General features: G+C 39.3%; 1 pseudogene; it reads right to left on the bottom strand.

Annotated features, from left to right (window-relative positions):
- Positions 1-14,060: 14,060 nt before the first annotated feature.
- On the bottom strand, positions 14,061-18,657 carry LOC145095583 (uncharacterized; annotated as a pseudogene).
- Between the last annotated feature and the right edge of the window lie 3,326 nt (positions 18,658-21,983).

The raw sequence follows: 21,983 nt of genomic DNA, 5'->3' as shown, positions 1-21,983 counted from the left end.
CGTATCGACAACGTGAGCAAGGAATGCACGATATTCCTTACGTAGATACTTATGTGCTTGAATACTTAAGATAATACGAAGACTCATACCAGGTTTGTCGCTGTAGACGACGAGAGTTTCGTTAGACGGGAGGTTTAGACGGACTGCTTTCTCGTAGCACATGACGTCGACGCGATGAAGACTCAATCAATCCATGCCGATGATAACGTTGAATCTTTTAATCGAGACCGGCATGAGGTCGATTGGAAATGAATGAATATCTAGAGTTAGGGTACATCCTAAGTATATGCTGTTGGTGCTCTCAGTTTTCCCATTAGCCATTTCTACAGTGAATTGTTCTTTAAGTGCGTGTGGTTGTTGTTTAAGTATGCGAGCAAATTTATGGTTCACAAAGCTTAGCTTCACTCCACTATCGAACAATATGCATGCATAGGAGTTATCGAGGAGAAACGTACCAGTTACCACCGTAGGGTCAGCAACTGCTTCCCTGTGGCCTATAGCCAGAAGTCTTCCCGCTGCACCGACATTTCTTGCTTTGGGGCAGTCCCTTTTATAGTGGCCCACATCGCCACATCCATAGCAAGCCTGGCCCATGCCAACACCGGGAACTTGAGTGATCGGCCTAGCCGAAGATTTGCAGAAACGGACAGTGTGTCCTTTGTTATTATAGTTGGAGCACTGCATTTCTCGGCAGGGGCCATTGTGGTGGAAGTTTCATTTGTTGCACTTTGGCAAACTTCTAGCATACCGCTTCACCGGAGTAGCAACAGTAGCAGGGGTTATCGCGGCATGAACTGACACAATCTGTTGCTTTTTGGCAGCTCGCTGTTTCTTCTTGTCATCCCAGAACTTCCGCTTATTGTCAGCGGGTTTGGAGGGTTCCGAGATGGCCAGGGTCGTTGTCGCTGATGGGATTGGATTCCATGATCAATGAGTCGTTGTGCCAGTCGCTTGGCACTGTCGAAGGTAGCAGGGTTTGATGATAGGACATTTCCCCAATACAGAGGCACCAGCCCCCAGATGTACCTCTTAATCTTTTTCCCATCGGTGGGAACCATATTGGGACAAAGGGCCACTAGTTCGCTGAACCTGGCAGTATATGCGACTATGTTGGAACCCATCATACTTAGGCCCCATAGTTCCTGTTCTAACTTCTGGATCTCGCCCCTTTGGCATTACTTCTCAATCATGAGGTCTTTCATAGTATCCCAGCCCATGTCGTTGGCCACTACGAGAGTTAGTGCCTTGACATGGATGTTCCACTACATCAGGGCTTTCTCCTTAAAGGTGCACACTTCAAACTTGACTTTGCTCGCAGCAGGGCAGGAAAAAATTTTGAAGACTGATTCTGTCTTCTCGAACCATTGCGAGAGGGCAATCACTCCGCCAGTCCCCTTGAAGGACTTCGAATTGCAGTTGGTGAAGTCCTTGTAGGAGCACTCTCGCGAGCGTACAGGGATTTCACCGTGAGTAGAGTCAACAGGGGTTCCACCTCAGCTGGCATCAGTGGAGTAATATTGAGCCATGGCAGTTGCCACTGTCGCAGCTACTGCAACATTCAGAGCTGCTGTATCAATTACCGGAGGAGGAGGCGGTGGTGGTGGAGGATTATGCCTTGCTGATTTGCGAGGAGGCATCTTTCAACTGTAAGTTTATAATGATGAACACAAGGGTAAGAATCAATTGTAAGTAGAGTGAAAGTGATCCATGGACTAAATCGCCATAGTCCAACGATTGAATGAGAGTTTGTTTTGAAATAGCAGTATAGTAGGATAGTATGGAAACATAAGAGTACAAATTTTTCCACAGATTAGATAACTGTCAATATTACTGGTATTATTGATGTAACAAGTTCAGGAAAATTGACCTAACAGTAGGTCTTAGATCATACCATAAGGGAAAAGCTTGACAGTTCTTAGATCCTTAGTTAGAGTACTCAAAAATAGGAATATTTTACAGATAAGTGCTACATAGAGCACAGATACAAAAGGCTATTCCTTTTTCAAAAGAAAAGATGTGCTAGACATCTTCTAACGGCGATGGGAATTCCTCGGGCGAACCCTGAGGTCTACCAGTTGACGAACCACCTCTTGAAGGTGTCACTCATGAGCCCTCTGGCGAACTCGAAGTTCTATGACTTCAGCTCGGGAGGCAGCTAGCTGTTGCTGCAGAGTCTCATTGGTTCTCCTGTTCCTTTCCACCTCTTCTTTAAGACGGCGGATGTGGACTGTCTTGACACCAGAGTTGGCATCAATCTCCATGACCCGGTCGATGGTTGCTCGACCTTGCTCAACATTTCGAGCAATTCTGCGGATGATGATGGGCAGAGCTCGATCCGCAGAGCCACCTTCGTTTAGGTTGTAAAATCTTCGGTCTCCAAAGTAAGGTAGGGTTAGACGCTGTTCGTCGCTCCAGCGATTAAAGTTGGTTGCCTACAAGGGTGTGGGACCTGGAAAAGCTGGTCGGGGGTTGTTGTTTGGGGTTGACCTACTTGTAGTAGGTTGTTGACTCAAGGATTAGAGTCGGTACTATCAGAGAAGCCTTCAACTTGGTGATCATCCAAAGGGATTGGGTGATCATCTTCTGGTTCTTCCTCCAGCCATCCTGCGTTGGCTTTGTATGGAAAGTACGGGTCGCCATGATGGAATCCAGCCATGATATCTACGCGAGAAAGGGGATATAAGAATCTTATATAAATAGACGTACTACTTAAGATAATTATAAGATGATCTATACTTGTTATATCAATACTTGTATAGTGTATACCAGTTATATGAAAGCAGAGTAGGATAGACCTTCGAATAAGTGGCCCTAACTCCAAATCCACAACCAAACAAGGACAGGAGGTGAAGCAAAGGTCACAGATTTTCAGTATATGACACCTAAATTTCATACAACCTTAGCGTATCCACTTAACGACTATTGACCTACTTGATAGAGACCTTTTTAATTCTCAGATAAGTGATTAAAGTAACATAAAATAATCCTATAGTATTTTAAACTTATGTTCTGTTCTAATGTTTTCATTGTAATAGTGCTGGTAGGTTTTTAGACTTGTTGCCATATCACAATCTTTCTAGGGCATATGCTAATCACTCCTCGGACCAGCATAGTTGATCAGACTATGCCACTCCCATTACTGTCCATACATCCCCGAGCGCAGATTTTAGTATGAATGCAGACTTGTATACTTAGTTGAATATTTGATTATGTAAAAGTATAGACTCTTGTTCAGATTGTTTTAATCCCAATGGGTTTATAGTTAGTATACCTTTTATGGGTTGATATACTCAATTTACAATAAACAATGCTCTCATACCAATCTGTCACACCCCAAAACTGAGAACGAAGAAAACGTTCTGGGGCGGAGGACGTCATGTAAAGTATCACAACACAGTATAATAGCAAACAAGTAAACAACATCATCCATTTCATTAAATATATAATTTTAATACAAGTGTGTTATGTACAGTTATAGACACCAAAAAAATGAGTCTTGAATGCGCTCCATCTTCTCAAAAGCTGGCATTGGTACATGTCTACTGATGACCTGAGAATACAAGTTATTTTGAAAGAGTTTATCAACATTAAAGCTGGTGAGTTCATAAGTATTTAGTGTCGGTGTTTGTATCAAAAGGTTTGAAGTACAAGTTTGTAAACGTTTGCAATAAAAGTATGTGAATGCTCGTGAGTGTTTGTAAAAGTTTGTAACTCCTACAAAATTCTATATTTCCTACTAAAATTAGCCTTCTACCAAGGCACAACTGCTTTGTATGTTTGTTTCTTGTAAAAGTGTGTAATTTCCCAAGTGTAACTATCATTATCAAAATATAGTTTGTACATTAATGTTTAGGTGAAATAATCACCAAATAAATGTAAAGAGTAAATTAATGTAGTACTGTAGTGTTGTGTTATAGGAACTACTGTGGTACTAACTACCTTAAACCGGATTTATATTAATGTATAATGTGATTAATTGTACCATACTATCGTCGGAAAAACACGGCAATGTAAGTCGTTAAAAGGTATGATGTTTGGCACCCGCAGACCTGCAGGTCCGGCTGTAGCTAGCAACAAGGTGTAGGATAGTCAATCTAGTATAGATCTATACGCAAACTCACGCTCTCCCTACAGGAGATTCTGGCTACAACTCAGGCCATGACATTGAAGGCATGCTCCGATACAGTGGATCACATATATGTTAAGGTATTCTTGTATATGTAATATATTGTTACTCATCATAATATCGTTCTATATGTTCTCATTCTAGTATAGTTGTATATGTTCTCATTCTAGTATAGTTGTATATGTTCTCATACTAATGAGTAATCACTCATGAATGAACTGACTCTTGTATGCTTCATTGAACTAGAAGTAGTAAGTAGTATAACTCTAAACTATACCTATTATTGTTTATTAGTAAACTTGTTTGAATGATTGAAGGTACTGAACTGAGATAAAAGTCTTTATATCTATACATATATACATAATATATAAGTAAGGGTTCAAGAACATTCAGATAAACAACCGGGTACTTTATGACCACAACCAAACGAGGACAGGAAGTAAAGCGGGTTATCTCTCCTAAGTCCTTCCAACCTTATTTATATAACTATATATGTGATAGGCATGGTTTTAACAATATATTAGTTTGAAAACTGTAAAAGAAGTTTTTAGTATATCGAAGTGAATTTGATAAAGAGTTTGACATGTAAAATAGTTTGATAAACAGTTTGAAGTCGTTTGTTTGGTAAAGCAGTTTAAAATATGAAAATCCATTTGTATGCTAGTTATTAATCACATGTGATTGATCTAATAACTAACATGTTTCAACTTGTATCCCCCCCCCCCCCCGTAAAGCATTTAAAAACATTTCAAAGCATTTCAAATGTTAATTAAAGGGTATGAACTCACCTACAGTGAGTGGTTTGTTCGGAAGTGTCGGACAAGGTGCTAGGTGTGAAGTGAGGACTTGAACACACACAATAGTCCTAGTTATCATATAATAAGCATATATGTATCTAATTCGTTAATTAATAACTAATTAATCAAGTTAAGAAACCCTAGGTCATGGAAACACTTTGATTCAAGTGCTATAGGTACCATAGGGTTGCATCTAAGGGTTGTATGGCATGTCATTGGAGTTTATGGCCTATGAACCACCCCTTTATGGAGTTTACGGCCGATGACCATTTCCCCATGATTTTATGGCCGTAAACTCATGGTACTAAGTTCCAAATTGTGTTTTGAGGTCTTACAAGTCATGATTGGGCATCAAATGATCAAGTCCAAGCCTTAGGAAAGCATTAGGGGCATAATAAGACCGCCTTGTGGAGTTTACGGCCAAATGACCATATTCTTATGTGTTCACGGCTGTAAACTCTCTTAGGGACATGTTTTGATTGTTATTTAATGTTTTAAACACTTCTAGGAAGGTTCAAGGTTGGCATCCAAGGCTTAGGAAGGGACTAATGTCCATTTTACCACTTTAAAAGGGGTTTACGGCCCAAGAACATCCTTGGCAGTAAACTCCTTTGTTCTTGTGTTATTTGATGATTTTCAAGTGTTATCAAGTTCATATTTGTAACAAAGTAAATTTCAAAACAAATTTTTCTTGGTGTTTTGAAAATCTAAGTAAAACACAATAATGAATGGATGAAATGATGTATAATCACTAGATGTTATGTTATAACAACAAATCAAGTCGAGAAACACTTACGTTTTTGGAAGATCGGGTAAAGAACGGGATGATAGTTGAGAGAGAATGGAGGGTGTTCTTGAGAATGGAAGTTGGAAATGAAGAGTTTGGGGGGTAAACTCATGCTTAAGGCATGAGTTCACGGCCTAGGGAGAGTTTACGACCCAAACTCCAAAATTTTGGCCGTAAACTCTTGGTTAGGGTGAAATGGGTGGGTTTGCTACTTCACGACCCGAGACAGTACTTCCTTTCCTTCGTTTGTTTAAAGAATAAACACTAAAAATGCAAAAACGGAGTTTTAAATTTGTATCAATTATTAGAAATGTAATTGACTTTTAATTGAAATGATTGACTTTAAAGTTTGTCCGAATGAAAATTTCGGGTTGTCACATTTGTCATAAATCATAAATCGGGAAACAACAAATGGACAGAGAGAATGATTATAATCCATGTCTCAGCCCATATGATATCTAGAATGGAGGAATATATGATCCCTTATCTGATGGATGTGTCATTGATTTGTTTAGAGTTCGACGTCAGCAGCTTTTAAGAGCTACGATTGCTAGTCGGGTTTTGAAGTCATACACAATAATAGTTTTAGACTTATCCAATTGGGAGACTGTTCGATTAGTGTCTAAGTCCGTAACTATATTTGGTATGTACTTGAACCGATTGGCATGGTCTATTTGGGTTGCATGGCATCATGCATTTGGATAGGCTAAAATGAGAGAAATAACACTTATGTTTTATTAATATATTATAAGTTCTAATATATTAATAACATTATTTAATTAGTATTGATCAGGAATTAATTTGGAATTAATAAAGTGATCAAAAGGAGACGAACAAAATATATGGGTTGATTGTGTAAATCATCCATACTTGTATAGTGGGCTAATGCTCCATGGATTATCAAGTTGGGCTAAAACCATAGGATGCTCCATGGTGTTTTTGTGCCCATGGATTATGGAAATGAAAGGCCATAACAATTAGGGTTTACATGGTGTAAACCAAATTGTGACACACTATATAAGCATCTTATTCTTCCCAAAAATCAAAGACTATGAAGGAATGGTGAGGCTAGCCGATTTCATGAAGTGTCTCATTTCTCTCAAGTTATTCTAAGTGTATTTGGTCTTGTGTGAACCATTTGAGGTGTCACACTTGGGGCACTAGGCTCTTAAGCTCCATGGAATCAACCTACATCACAAGGTATGTCTTCTAACTTATATTATTCCATATGAATCAATGTTTTGTATGCTAGTTAGGATAATACCTTGGAATATTCATATTTGCATGTATAATAGAGAAAACATAGATCGAAGGTATTTAGGGTTGCATGTACACTTAGGAGTGTTAGAATGCTCAAAACCCAACAATCATATCTGGGATCAATATAGCCTGATCAAGTATATTCATTTGAGATGTGACCGACATGTGTTTGGGAGTGATGTGGTGTTGCAACATTCTTAAAAGTTACCTAACTCTATTCAAGGGATTTCTAGATCAGAACATAAAGTTTAAATACTATGGGAGTATTTTATGATACTATAAGACAACAACAAGTTTAAAACATACCAAGTTCATTACATTAAAATACTATACGAGTATATTAGGAACTATAAACAACTTATGTGAGAATTTAAAAGACCCTTCTGGTAGGTCTATGATTCTGAAGTGAATACTTCCAAGGTTTTATATAATTGAGATTTTATAGACTTAGAATTTGTGATGTATGCTTCACTTCCTGTTCCTTGTTTGGTTGTGGTTTTGGAGTAGGATCACTTATTCGATGGTCTATTTAATCTTAAATTATATACAACTTGTATACATTGCACAATTATAGGAGGACCCGGTAAGGATCACCCCATATTGTTTCACTTACTCTCATAGATTCTTTATATATTTCCATTATTGACCGACAAACCCAAATAGGTGTAACCACTCCATCATAGCAGTCAGTAGAGGAGTCAAGGAGGAACAAAAAGAGATTTAAGAGGAGTTTGCCAAGGAAGGATCAACCGGAGAAACTAAAACGTCTTATGAGTCACACTAAAAATTAATAAACTTAACTGACTTATTGAGCTAGTGATTTCTGTTAGAACAAAGTTCTAGTTGGATCGATAGATTCTAAGCAGATAAACAATAAATGATGTAATGAAAAACACAGGACTTGTTTAACTGATGTCGAATGATTAAACTTTAACACCTCAGAAGAGCTCAATTAAGAACTTCGACTGTAGAGGTGTTTAGGGTTACAAAGCAATAATAATTATAATCACGACCGTATCTAAGGAATACATGCATGCACTATTTATAGCTTAACCCTTCTAAATCATCATGGATGGACTAGCCATATCCGGATATACAAAAATAAGCCCATGACGGAACATAAAATACCCAACCATCTCTCCCTTTGCGTCAATGGAGCCGAAAGCTCAGTTCGGTTGAGCTATAGAAGACTTCTTAACAGTCTTGAACACCTTCGGTATAATGGCCAAAAGAGTATGAAAAAAAGTGATATACCACTGAAGCATGTCCGTGAAGTTCTTCTTGTCTGCCTCAGTGTTCTGCTTGCATGGATGGATGATATTAATTATGTGCTCCAAGCAGTTCGTTGAGAACAAATGCTTATCAACAAGAGCGAAAAGAAATTTGTTGGCTTCGCCTCTTTTGAACATCACTGTGAGATTTGTAGAATCAATTTGACCCATCTTCATTTTGTTCACATCTCTAGGTTTTGCAGTTGGCTTTATAGTGGGTTTCTTCTTCAAAACTTTAGCAATCTCCTGATCCATTGCAGCTACTTCATGGATATAGGAAGCCAACATCCTCTTCAGATGATCTAGGATCGGCTCATATTCTTTCGCATTAGTGAGCAATATGTTAAACAACAAGATTTAATCCTGAGGATTCAAGTTTGGAAGATCTACCAAGGATATAACAGAAACCGAGTTGTCTGGACCTCGGGTTATTTTGAATTTAACATTGACAAACTTCCTTGTAGGCAAAGGTTTCAACACCTTGACAGTTACAATCTTCTTTGCACTCCATGTCAGGTACTGAGGCTGACCGAACTTGAGATAAAAATCGATAAGTTCACGATCAACATGAAGGTGAGGTGAGGGAACTTGAACAGTTGAATCAAAGCAGTGAAAAGTAAATGCCTTTCGTGTTATAGGCATATCAAACTGAGAGTCCCTTGAATTCTCACAATCAAACGAAGCTACAGGTTCCAGCCAGTACACGCTTGGAAACTCTATCTCTTATTTGATGAGTGTTTCCCTAGTCCAATGAGGAAACAAGGCCTTTTTGCAATTTAAGGCATCTTGCTCTTCCTTGTTCTTTCGCTCCATCTCTTCTGCTTCCTTTGAAACCCTAAGGGCTTCATCCAATTCCTTATCCCTTTTCTTTCGTTTCAGGGCTTCGACAATTGTTTATTCTTCATCACTATCATCAGCAAGTCCCTTCTTCTTATCTTGATTACCAGAACCCGAAACTTCATTACCCTTTGGTTCTGTTTTGACAGTGACCTTCCGTTGAGTTGTCTGAACACCTTTTTCCCCCTTGTTTTGGAGGTACGAACCTCTCCGAAACACCCTTCATTTCATGTAAAAGTGCAAGGGCAGGAAGAAGCTTGGAAGTCAGATGATTACGGATGGTCAGAGTAAGTATCGAATCATGAGCACTAAGAATATTGTTTAGCATAGGCTGAACATCACCAACACAACTCCGAAATACAGCTCGTTCAGTCTTCAACAATGACATCTCCCTTTTAGCTTGAGCCAATTGAACTTTCTAAACTTCAATGGTAGAGGTTTGACATGCAAGATCCTCCCTTAATGCACTCTCCTTTGCCAAATCAGCATGGAGTGTTTCAAGCCGAGAATTCATAGAGCTAAGTAGAGAAGTGTTCTCAGCTTGAATTGAAGAACGAACATTCTCAAATTTGGGTTGCTCTTCTTGAAGTGACTTTGATAAAGAGTAAACTGAAACGTTCACTTTAGCTGCATTTGAATCAGCGTGACCTTTGAGGGATTCAAGAAAAATCTGAGAACTGTGAATAAGTTCTACAACTTTGGTTGTAGCCTTCTAGCAAGAAGAAGTGGAGGCTTCAACCGCTTTTGTTGATTTGTCAATGGCGCCTGTATATTGCTCAAAAGCAGTGTCCAAAAAAGCCTTGAGCACCACATTGTTATACGTCTTTGAAGAGGCAAGCAATTGATCAAGTTTTTCATCAAGACTTTGCACTTGTTGTCTGGTGACAAGAACATCTTCTTTTTCATTTGTGGGAAGACGATAAGGACTGTAATAGTTTGAGTCAAAATCAAGATTGGCACCACCAAGATTATCACCAGAGTCGGTTGAGGGGGAGGGTGAAAGAGGTTTGGATGTAATAGGAGGTTCGGTTTCAGTATTAGCCCCCATATCAGATACGTTGATGTTTACTGGAGGTTCGGTTGTAGTGGTGGTAGTTGCTTGGGAAAAGATAGGAGGTGGTAAAGGAGTGGTAGAAATTGGTACGGTACTAACTGGTGGTGGTAGTATAGAAGTGGTGGTTTGAGATGTAGGAGGTGGTGGAATGGGAGCAACCGAAACTGGAACAATAGTTTTCGGTGGAGATGGAGGAGGTGTTGGAATCTTGCCATGAAGTTGTTCAATGGGAGTTGGAGAACGAGGAGGTGTATTACCTATTGGTGAACCATGATGCTGAACTTATTCTTCCTCATCTGCTGATCGCTCCTCATCATGGTCTGAGCTTGGAGGAGAAGGACTCTTAGATTTCCTGGCCATCTTCTTAACTTTCTTTGGAGCCGAAGAATCAGCCTTGTCAGCCTTTCGCTTTTTAGACTTGACAGGCTTAGACGAAGGACCTTTGGTTGTCACTTTCTTGGTGTTTTTTCTTTTTCCTCGGTTGGATGGCTTCTCCATAGCATCTAAAGTAGCTTGCTGTTCAGGAGTTAGTTATCTTGGTCCTTTGGGAGGAAGCTTTCAGTAGTCAGCCATCACCTTACATTTGGTTGAAACACACCGGTACATCGTTTCAGGTATTGAACCATTGTGGGAGAACTTGGTGGCATCAGAGAAGATGATCTTATTTGTACGAAAAGTAGCCACAGAGGAGACCAAGGAATCCTGCATGACTGGAATCTACAAAGTGTCAATGGCCCTTCGAGTGACGATGGTCCAGAAACGACCACAAGAAATCTCGGAATGTCTCATCGATGTGTTGAGAATTTGAACCAGTTGCGACCAAATAATCGACCCATAATCGAGGTTAACGCCATGGTAGAGACGATAGATAATGGTCAGAAAACCCTTATTGGTACCATCTGACCCAACAACCCTCTCCACTAAACCCTTATTGAGAAGAGTAAGTAACCCATTCCATTGTGGTGGCAAACACGATTTCTTAACCTTCGTCACTGTGGTAAGAACATCAGTGTACCCCATCTCATAAAGCATTGTAAACAGTTGAGTTGTGGTGACGAAATCGGGAGAGATAACAAAGGCATCAACAAGCTTTAACAGGGAACATAATCGCCCTTTGGAGATTGATGCCTTGTGAGAGAAGATTTGAAAATAGATCCTCTCCTTGTTCTCTTCATAGGTTGCAGTAGAATAGACTTGGGATAGTAGAGATATCGGAACAGATTCCACCTGCGTGAGTGCGATAACCAGAGGAGTGTAATTGAGACATTCGACAACTTGGAGCATGTACGCATCATACAGAAAGGGGTTTAGTTGAATGATCATGTTCTGATTCGCTTTGATCATAAGCAATGTCGATGAAGCAGTTTGATCTTGAACAGATGATGAGTCCGCCATTGTTGATGCAAGGAAGAAGATGAACAGTTGTTGATCGCCTTACGTATTTAAGAGAGTTTGAAACACCCTTCATTTCATGTAAAAGTGCAAGGGCAGGAAGAAGCTTGGAAGTCAGATGATTACGGATGGTCAGAGTAAGTATCGAATCATGAGCACTAAGAATATTGTTTAGCATAGGCTGAACATCACCAACACAACTCCGAAATACAGCTCGTTCAGTCTTCAACAATGACATCTCCCTTTTAGCTTGAGCCAATTGAACTTTCTAAACTTCAATGGTAGAGGTTTGACATGCAAGATCCTCCCTTAATGCACTCTCCTTTGCCAAATCAGCATGGAGTGTTTCAAGCCGAGAATTCATAGAGCTAAGTAGAGAAGTGTTCTCAGCTTGAATTGAAGAACGAACATTCTCAAATTTGGGTTGCTCTTCTTGAAGTGACTTTGATAAAGAGTAAACTGAAACGTTCACTTTAGCTACATTTGAATCAGCGTGACCTTTGAGGGATTCAAGAAAAATCTGAGAACTGTGAATAAGTTCTACAACTTTGGTTGTAGCCTTCTAGCAAGAAGAAGTGGAGGCTTCAACCGCTTTTGTTGATTTGTCAATGGCGCCTGTATATTGCTCAAAAGCAGTGTCCAAAAAAGCCTTGAGCACCACATTGTTATACGTCTTTGAAGAGGCAAGCAATTGATCAAGTTTTTCATCAAGACTTTGCACTTGTTGTCTGGTGACAAGAACATCTTCTTTTTCATTTGTGGGAAGACGATAAGGACTGTAATAGTTTGAGTCAAAATCAAGATTGGCACCACCAAGATTATCACCAGAGTCGGTTGAGGGGGAGGGTGAAAGAGGTTTGGATGTAATAGGAGGTTCGGTTTCAGTATTAGCCCCCATATCAGATACGTTGATGTTTACTGGAGGTTCGGTTGTAGTGGTGGTAGTTGCTTGGGAAAAGATAGGAGGTGGTAAAGGAGTGGTAGAAATTGGTACGGTACTAACTGGTGGTGGTAGTATAGAAGTGGTGGTTTGAGATGTAGGAGGTGGTGGAATGGGAGCAACCGAAACTGGAACAATAGTTTTCGGTGGAGATGGAGGAGGTGTTGGAATCTTGCCATGAAGTTGTTCAATGGGAGTTGGAGAACGAGGAGGTGTATTACCTATTGGTGAACCATGATGCTGAACTTATTCTTCCTCATCTGCTGATCGCTCCTCATCATGGTCTGAGCTTGGAGGAGAAGGACTCTTAGATTTCCTGGCCATCTTCTTAACTTTCTTTGGAGCCGAAGAATCAGCCTTGTCAGCCTTTCGCTTTTTAGACTTGACAGGCTTAGACGAAGGACCTTTGGTTGTCACTTTCTTGGTGTTTTTTCTTTTTCCTCGGTTGGATGGCTTCTCCATAGCATCTAAAGTAGCTTGCTGTTCAGGAGTTAGTTATCTTGGTCCTTTGGGAGGAAGCTTTCAGTAGTCAGCCATCACCTTACATTTGGTTGAAACACACCGGTACATCGTTTCAGGTATTGAACCATTGTGGGAGAACTTGGTGGCATCAGAGAAGATGATCTTATTTGTACGAAAAGTAGCCACAGAGGAGACCAAGGAATCCTGCATGACTGGAATCTACAAAGTGTCAATGGCCCTTCGAGTGACGATGGTCCAGAAACGACCACAAGAAATCTCGGAATGTCTCATCGATGTGTTGAGAATTTGAACCAGTTGCGACCAAATAATCGACCCATAATCGAGGTTAACGCCATGGTAGAGACGATAGATAATGGTCAGAAAACCCTTATTGGTACCATCTGACCCAACAACCCTCTCCACTAAACCCTTATTGAGAAGAGTAAGTAACCCATTCCATTGTGGTGGCAAACACGATTTCTTAACCTTCGTCACTGTGGTAAGAACATCAGTGTACCCCATCTCATAAAGCATTGTAAACAGTTGAGTTGTGGTGACGAAATCGGGAGAGATAACAAAGGCATCAACAAGCTTTAACAGGGAACATAATCGCCCTTTGGAGATTGATGCCTTGTGAGAGAAGATTTGAAAATAGATCCTCTCCTTGTTCTCTTCATAGGTTGCAGTAGAATAGACTTGGGATAGTAGAGATATCGGAACAGATTCCACCTGCGTGAGTGCGATAACCAGAGGAGTGTAATTGAGACATTCGACAACTTGGAGCATGTACGCATCATACAGAAAGGGGTTTAGTTGAATGATCATGTTCTGATTCGCTTTGATCATAAGCAATGTCGATGAAGCAGTTTGATCTTGAACAGATGATGAGTCCGCCATTGTTGATGCAAGGAAGAAGATGAACAGTTGTTGATCGCCTTACGTATTTAAGAGAGTTTGAATAAGGTAAGAAGGTACAATTTGCGCGGGAAACCCTTTATATACCGTTGCCAAGAGAGATAAAGTATCTTCATGATGATGATACGATCATTGAAACGACGCCTGAAAATGCGCGATGTGACAGGTTGGTTACCCCAGATAGATATCATCAAGCGTGGGTTTAGGAACTGTTCAAATTCACGCGCCCAAAATCTTATCCACATATCGTCTTTTCAAATTCACGTTCGCTCCAGATATTATAAGAACCATAATCGCGCCTAAACGAAACATCAAACCAGAATTTTGGAAAATTACAAAGTATATTCGTGTAACAGTGTGCTAAAAATAAAGAAATAAAGCCAAATATGTATAGGATGTGAGTGATGTCTTTAATAAGACACAAAGCAGATGATTCCAGGCAAAAATCTCTTCCTTCAAAGTCAAGAGAGACTTGAAGTGCTTGCGTGGTTCCCCGAGAAAATACGATCGAGTGCTTGTAAAGAAACACCGAAAGGCTTCTTTTTAAATAATAGTCTAAAGGGTGGCTTATCTTCAATCGAACATCGATTCTTAACATAAGACCGAACGTTGGATGAAGTACTTGTGAGACCGAAGTGGTCTGTTGAACAAGTAGGTTGGATAACATTTGTTGTGACTAAAGATGTTATAAAAATCTCAAAAAGCAAAAACAAACTGGATCTTTTTGGGAAGAAATGCCTTGGTGTTAGAAAATTTCATAAAAGACCACTCCAAAATAAAATGAGATTTCATTAGGTAACAAGTGAGATCTTGAATATTAATATTCACCGTCAATTCATTGTTGGTATTGGTTTTTGGGTCTCATTTAGTACATGGTGTACGCATCTAAGATCATAAACAAAGATTTTGTGCGACCATAAACCTCAGTGGTAATATCTGAGAGTCTCAAGGGTTACCGTGTTGAAACGAAAGTAGATGGAGAATATAAAGGAGGTGGTTAAGGAACCGAAAGTACCTATGTTGTATAAACATGACAAAGAAGAAAACTCTTAACTCATTTGAGAAGAGTAAGGCAGCTCATGATTTGAGTGGATTTATCAGCCTGATTGGGAAGAAATGATAGGTATAGATCGAATCATTAAGGCCTTGCTCCTAGTCTTAAAGGCTTCGGTCTACATGCAGCAACATGCTTCTAGGGACACTTAACTAGTTCATATTAAGATAATCACACCTGCCCTAGCTCCAATATGTAGCAATGATGTACTTGGTACCTAGCAAAGAGAATAAGCAAACAAGCAAACCACACAAACAAAACAAAAAAAAATTAAGAGAAAAATAAAAGATAGAATCTTTTGGAAAAATATTTTTGGATTTTTAAATTTTCTGAAAAATAATAAAAACAAAAAAAAATTATTTTTGGATTTTTGAATTTTTTGAAAAATAATAAAAACAGAAACAAAAAATATTATTGGATTTTTGAATTTTTTGAAAAATAATAAAAACAGAAACAAAAAATATTATTGGATTTTTGAATTTTCTGAAAAATAATAAAAAACAAAAAATATATATATAATTTTGGATTTTTGAATTTTCTAAAAAATAATAAAAACAGAAAAATAAACAAAAAGAAATTAACACTAAACACTCTAGAAATAAAAAAGAAAGAGAAAATAGAGTATGAAATATACTTCAAAAAAAGTTTACAAAATATACAGCCGAAACCAAACCTTAAAAGAATGAAGTGAAATAAGCTGAGCGTTCGGTTCATTTCGGTTCCCTAAAATTCCGGAGCCGAAATAAATGTCAGCCGAAACCATCATTCCCAAACCTTGTAAAATTTTATTGAAGCTTGCTTCTGGTAAAGCTTTAGTGAAGATTTCAGCCAGTTGATCAGAGGACCGAATGAAATGTACTTCCACGTTCCCATCTTCTACATGGTCCTCTATTAAATGGTATCTCAGTGCAATATGCTTTGTCTTTGAGTGTGGCATTGGATTGTGACATATTCTTATTGTGCTTTCTGAGTCACAATAGAGAGGTATTTTCTTCATATTTAGTCTGTAGTCTCTTAGTTGGCTTTGTATCCATATCACTTGAGAGGGACAAGATGCTGCAGCTATGTACTCAACTTCGGCTGTTGAAAGAGACACATATGTTTGCTTCTTGGACTGCCAGCTAACAAGTTTACCGTTAAGGAATTGGCATCCACCAGTTGTGCTCTTTAGGTCCAGACCACATCCTCCAAGATCGGCGTCAGAAAAGGCTTGAACAAAGAATCCAGATCTAGCAAGGTACCAAAGACCGAGAGAAGAGGTTCGCTTTAGATAACATAAAATATTTTTCACTGCCACCATGTGAGGTTCTCTTGGATTTTCTTGAAACATGGAACAATAAAAAACAAAACACATAATTTCTGGTCTACTAGCTGTTAGATACATAAGAGACCCTATCATTTGACGATAGAGTGTTACGTCAATGACAGGTTTTTCCAGAGACGGTGTTAGCTTTGTGCCAAATGCCATAGGAACCTTCACTTTTGAATCTCCCGTCATACCAAACTTTGCCAGCATGTTCTTCGTGTAGGCCTCCTGGTTGATAAAAATGCCTTTTGGACCCTGTCTTATATTCAAACCAAGTAAAACATTAATTGGACCCATTGCACTCATTCAAATTTAGTCTCCATCAACTTCCTGAATTCAGCCGTTAAGCTAGGATTCGTGGAGCCGAAGATGATGTCATCGACATAAATCTGAACTATCATTAGATGTTTCCCTTCTTTCTTTCGGGAGAAGGTTGGGTCAACCGAATCTTTCTTGAATTTCGAAATTTTAAGAAAGCGAGTTAAAGTTTCATACAAGGCCCTCGGTGCTTGCTTCAATCCATATACACCTTTATCTAACACATAGCAGTGATCGGGGTATCTCTCGTTCACGAACCCAGGTGTTTGCTCAACATACATCGTTTCTTCTAGTTCTCCATTTAAGAAGGCACATTTCACATCCAATAGGAAAACTTTGAAGTTTTTATGAGCAGCATATGCCAAAAAGACCCTAACTGATTCCAACCTTGCTACAGGAGCAAAGGTCTCCTCATAGTCTATTCCTTCTTCTTGGCAATATCCCTTCACCACCAACCGAGCCTGATTGTGTATGACGTTGCCCTCTTTGTCCAACTTATTCGTGAAGCCCCATTTTAAGCCGACTACTGAAGCATCCTTTGGAGTGGGAATCAGCCTCCAAACTTGATTACGTTCAAACTCATGGAGTTCATCTTGCATAGCTTGTACCCAATCAGCGTGATCAAGTGTAGCATTAACCATCTTCGGTTTGACTTTGGAGACAAACAAATTAAACATACAAAATTCAACATTAGAGAATAATGCAATTTGTTTTGCTTTCAATTGTGAACGTGTGAGAACTCGCTCATATGATTCACCAATAATTTGTGCTTTTGGATGATCCTTAGTCTATTTTGTTAGAGGAGGGTAATTAGGGTCATAGCCTGGATCAAACTCTGCATTTAGCTCTTCTTCATGTTCTGATTAATCACCTTCGTCATTTATATTCTCATTCTCCCCCTCAAATGGTGAAGCATATCCCTTGTCAGGTTCAAAGTTTTCCTCCTCTGTTGGAGTTGGATTCTCCCGCTCGATTGGACTATCATTGGTTGGGGATGGAGTTGGATTCTCCCCTTCGAAAGACAGATCAGTTGTCTTTGGTGCAGATAAACCCTCCCCCTTGAACATTGAGCCGTTGTTTGGAGGGTTAGTTGAGGGTTGACCACCAGTCGGTTTAGGAGTTTCATTTTCCATTTCTTTTGCAGCTTCATCAATGATCTTCTACAGATTGTCGATTTTATTGTCAGTTGCTTTCACCTTTGAGTGTGCAACCTTCTCTGGTTCATCAAATAGCCTTATGTACTCTTCAAACAAGTTGGAAATGGGAACCGAGACTTGTCCTGATTCAGGAAATATTTCCCCCCAAAGCACTTTCGCTTCTTTGAACTTTCTTCATGTAGTTGTCATCAAAGGTTACATAGTATGTTTCTTCAATACGTTTGTAGCGCTTGTTCAAAACTCTGTATGCCTTTGAAGTGAGTGAATAGCCAAGAAAAATTCCCTCATCGGCTTTGACGTCAAACTTGTTTCGGTTCTCTTTGGAATTGAAAATGAAGCACCTTGAATCGAACACGTGGAAAAACATAATGTTGGGCTTTCGGTTGTTCAGAATCTCATATGGAGTGATGGATAATCATTTGTTAAGTAAGGATCGACTTAGAGTATAGCACGCAGTTGCAACTGCATCAGCCCATAAGTATAGCGGAAGAGAAGCGAAGCTTTGCATGGTTCGGGCTCCCTCACATAAAGAACGACTTCGTCTTTAAACAATTCCATTCTGTTGTGGTGTATAGGGGGTCGAGAAGTTGTGAGTTATCCTCTTTTCAGCCATAAAATCCTCAAAATCTTTATTCTTGAATTCAAGCCCATTGTCGCTTCTAATATTCCTCACCAGCTTTCGCAGCTGCACTTCCACTTGCTTGATAAACGTCTTCAACTTGGGAGTCGCGTCTGATTTCTGTTTAAGAAAGAAAACCCAGGTGAAGCATGAAAAATCATCTACTATCATAATAATGAACTTACTACCACCGAAGCTTTCGATAGCCGAAGGTCCACATAAGTCAATATGCAGAAGTTCAAGAGCTTCAACAATCTTTGTGTTGATACATGTAGGATGGCTCTTTCTGCTTTGTTTGCCCATCACGTACGCTGCACATAGGTGTTCCTTATCAAACTTGAGAAGAGGCAGGCCTCGAACATGATCACCAAGCACCAGCTTTATTAATGTCTTTGAAGTTCAGGTGCGATAGGCATCGATGCCATAACCAGATATCATCAGTGTTCGCCTTTGACAGCAGGCATATTGCTGGTTTTCCTCGAATAGGGTTGTGATTTAAAGGATACATCTCTCCATTGCATTCAGACTTTAACAGAACTCTTTTGGATTTCTTCTCAATTATTTCTGATCCCTCATCATCGAATGAATCCTTCAAACCAGTTCCCACAACCAATTGAGATACACTAATGAGGTTGTGCTGCAACCCTTCCACATAAGCTACTTTTCGAATCGAGAAGTCTTTGTTGGTTATCATTCCATATCCTTTGATTGTGCCATAAGAGTTATTTGCATACTTCACACATCCACCATCCTTAAGGTACCAAAATTCCCTCAGCTCTTCCCTCCTTCCTGTCATGTGACACGAGCAGCCACTGTCTATGTACCATTCGTCATCGAACTACTCGTCACTTATAACCTGCAAGTTCAAGCAGATTTAGGAACCCAAAGTCTCTTGGGCTCTGGTGAGTCTTTTACAGAAAAAGGAATAGCAGTAGAAATATCAACCAAATAAGTTCCTTTTATTAGAGTGGTTTTATCTTTTCTTTTGATGGTATACACCTTGATTTTGTTTTTATCTTGTTTAAATTGTGGTTCATTAGATGGTGTGTTGTTAGATGGTTTTGGAATGTTCTTTTGAATCCTAGGGTTAGCTGACTTTTTCTTATTATTGATATTAGAATCTGAATCAAGCTTTCCCTTTCCTTTGATGTCCTTCACTAAATTCGGTTTTCTTGGGTAGTAGGAAGGACTGAAACTTGACTTTCAGTTATTAGTCTTGACGTTGTGACTAAAACTTCACCTTTGGTACTGAGCTTTGGTGTTGGAACCAAAACTAGATGTTCGGTTCTGAGCTTTGGTGTTGGAACCGAAACTGGATGTTCGGTTCTGAGATTCGGAATAATAGGAGTTTGGACAAAAACTTTCCTTTCGGTTTGGCTCGTCATTTTTCTTCATGTTTGACTCTTTCTTGGAAGGAACGTAATTAGGGTTTTGAGACTGCCAATACCGTTTTCGCTCATTCAGATTCTTCATGTATCTCTGATTTCTTTGGCATTTCCGTTCAGCTAACTGCTTTTGAGATTTATGAATATTGAAGCTTGATTTTGGCTTTTCCTTTTGAGTTTCAGTTGTCTTGGAAGGAACATTTGGTGTTTTCTTTGGTTTTTCAGGTATCTCTTTTGTTCCACTTGTGCTTGGTTTGTCGAAACTCGAGGGTTTTTTTATGGGTTCAGAAACATATCTACCTCTTACCCTCCATGAGGTTCGCTCCGATAAGCCGATGGTTTCGTCTGCATTATCAATAGGGGCTGAACAGAAATATTTGTCGCACCCTTCAGCATTGTTTGTGTCGACGAAGATTTTCAATTCTGCTGTTTGTTTTTCAGTGACCCCTGTAACACCATATACCTGATTTAGCACAGTTTGAACGTTTTGATAAACCATTGCTTTCTCTTTGAGTTTCTGTGGCTTGTCCTTTGACAGGAAAGCATATTCAACTGAGTTTTCAGATACGAGGGGTTTCTTATTCTCGGTTTTGCTCTTCATAAATTTAGAGCAATCAACCACATCTTCTACCGAGATTTTGCTCATCTCAATTTCCTCATCAAACTCAAACGTGTTTTCTATATTCATTTTATGTTCTGAAAGTAATTTGGCGTTAGACGAGTCAAATGATTCAATGGTCCCAGACTTAATTTTCAACCTATCATTTCATCTAAAAGATTTTTGAGCATACACTTATGTTCCTTAGAGTCAATGAATGTCTCTATCTTGTCTACTACGATTTTATAAGTGATGGATGTCTCTTCTGAGGACATTATGGATTCACACTCAACGATGACCTCATCCTCCTTAAATTCAAGGAAGGGCAAGATCATCTTATGAATCTTTTTCCCTATTTCACAGTTTAAGTGTAACTGAGCAATATTTGTATATAAGCGTTTAGCAATTAAGCAAAAAACATTTCGTTGTTTTAAAAACTTTAAATTGTCTCATTGCAAATAAATAATTTCATCCCTAGCTCTATTTAACTATGTATCCTATAGCTCAATGCACATCCTTTGCTCCTCACTCTTCGAAGACACCCTGCTGAGTTGGTTAGTTAGGTTAGAGTTCGCTAAGTGAGTTTACATGAGACTACCACTTAAGTTAGAAAATTTAAATGTTAATTCATTTAATTCTTCTTCATAATTCGTTACTGGAACTTTAAGTGATTCAAGGATGGATTGTACCTTTTTCATTAGTCGATCAAATTCGTTAATCTTCTCACTTACAGGCTTGGCTGCAAAGCACTTGTCCTCAGTCAGGTTTGGCTCCTTAAGCTCTCGTTCGGTTGGTCTTCCAGCTGTAACAATCAAACATTTTCCAGCCGAACCAGTATCTCTCGCTAGATAAGCTCTTCCATGTGTGGGTTTTCTCACTTCTTCATCCTGAGAATCCGTTGACCAGACTTCAATGCCACCGAACACATGTTCATCCATTGACCAGACTCCTGCACAATCAAGGCATTCATTGAACTGTTACTTGCCTTCTTTTTCTTGAGTTCTTCCAACTTTCGCATGTAATACGCCTCATCATCTTTACCATCCGTTTTCTTAGCCATTTTTCTCAACTTGCAATCCTTGGCAAAGTGGTTCTTGCCATGACAGTAATTGCAGTCGAACCCAAAGTCTCATGTAAGCTTGCTTTCCTTCTTCTCGTCATCCTTTTGAGAGGTATTCTTCGTTTCTTCTTTCACCTTCTCAGAACTGTAACTTCCTTGCCAGTTTCTGTTCTTATTGACATGGAACTTCTTTTGTGCAAACTTCTTTGGGTTGGTGATCATCATTGCATATTCTTCGCCTGTATGGTCACACTCAGACATATATGACTCCTCCTCTTCTTCTGCAACACTTTTTTGAGACAAGGGCCAGCAATCCCATACCCGAAACTATCTTTGCCTCCTTGGTTACCACACTCTCATGGGATTTAAGTATACCCACCAGTTTCGCTAGCGAGTATGATTTAAATTGTTCGTGAGCTTTCACTGTTGAAACTACTGCCATCCATTTTGGTCTTAAACCATTCATGAAGGTTACCTTTTTCTCGATCAATTCTCTTCAGGTTTCTATTCAAAAAATCCAAATTCTAAGAGCAACAAAGTTGGAATCAAGTTTTCTAGACCCTCATCGGTTGAGTAGAGTTCTTTCAACCTATCCCAGATTTCTTTAGTCGTCGTGCATGAACCAACTAACCGAAAAGTGTTAGA

This window comes from Lactuca serriola, chromosome 3 (assembly GCF_051521515.1).
Source record: "Lactuca serriola cultivar US96UC23 chromosome 3, Lser_US96UC23_V15, whole genome shotgun sequence".
Taxonomy (NCBI): Eukaryota; Viridiplantae; Streptophyta; class Magnoliopsida; order Asterales; family Asteraceae; genus Lactuca; species Lactuca serriola.
The sequence above is the reverse complement of the archived record's forward strand: the minus strand, read 5'-3'. Positions and strand labels throughout refer to the sequence as shown.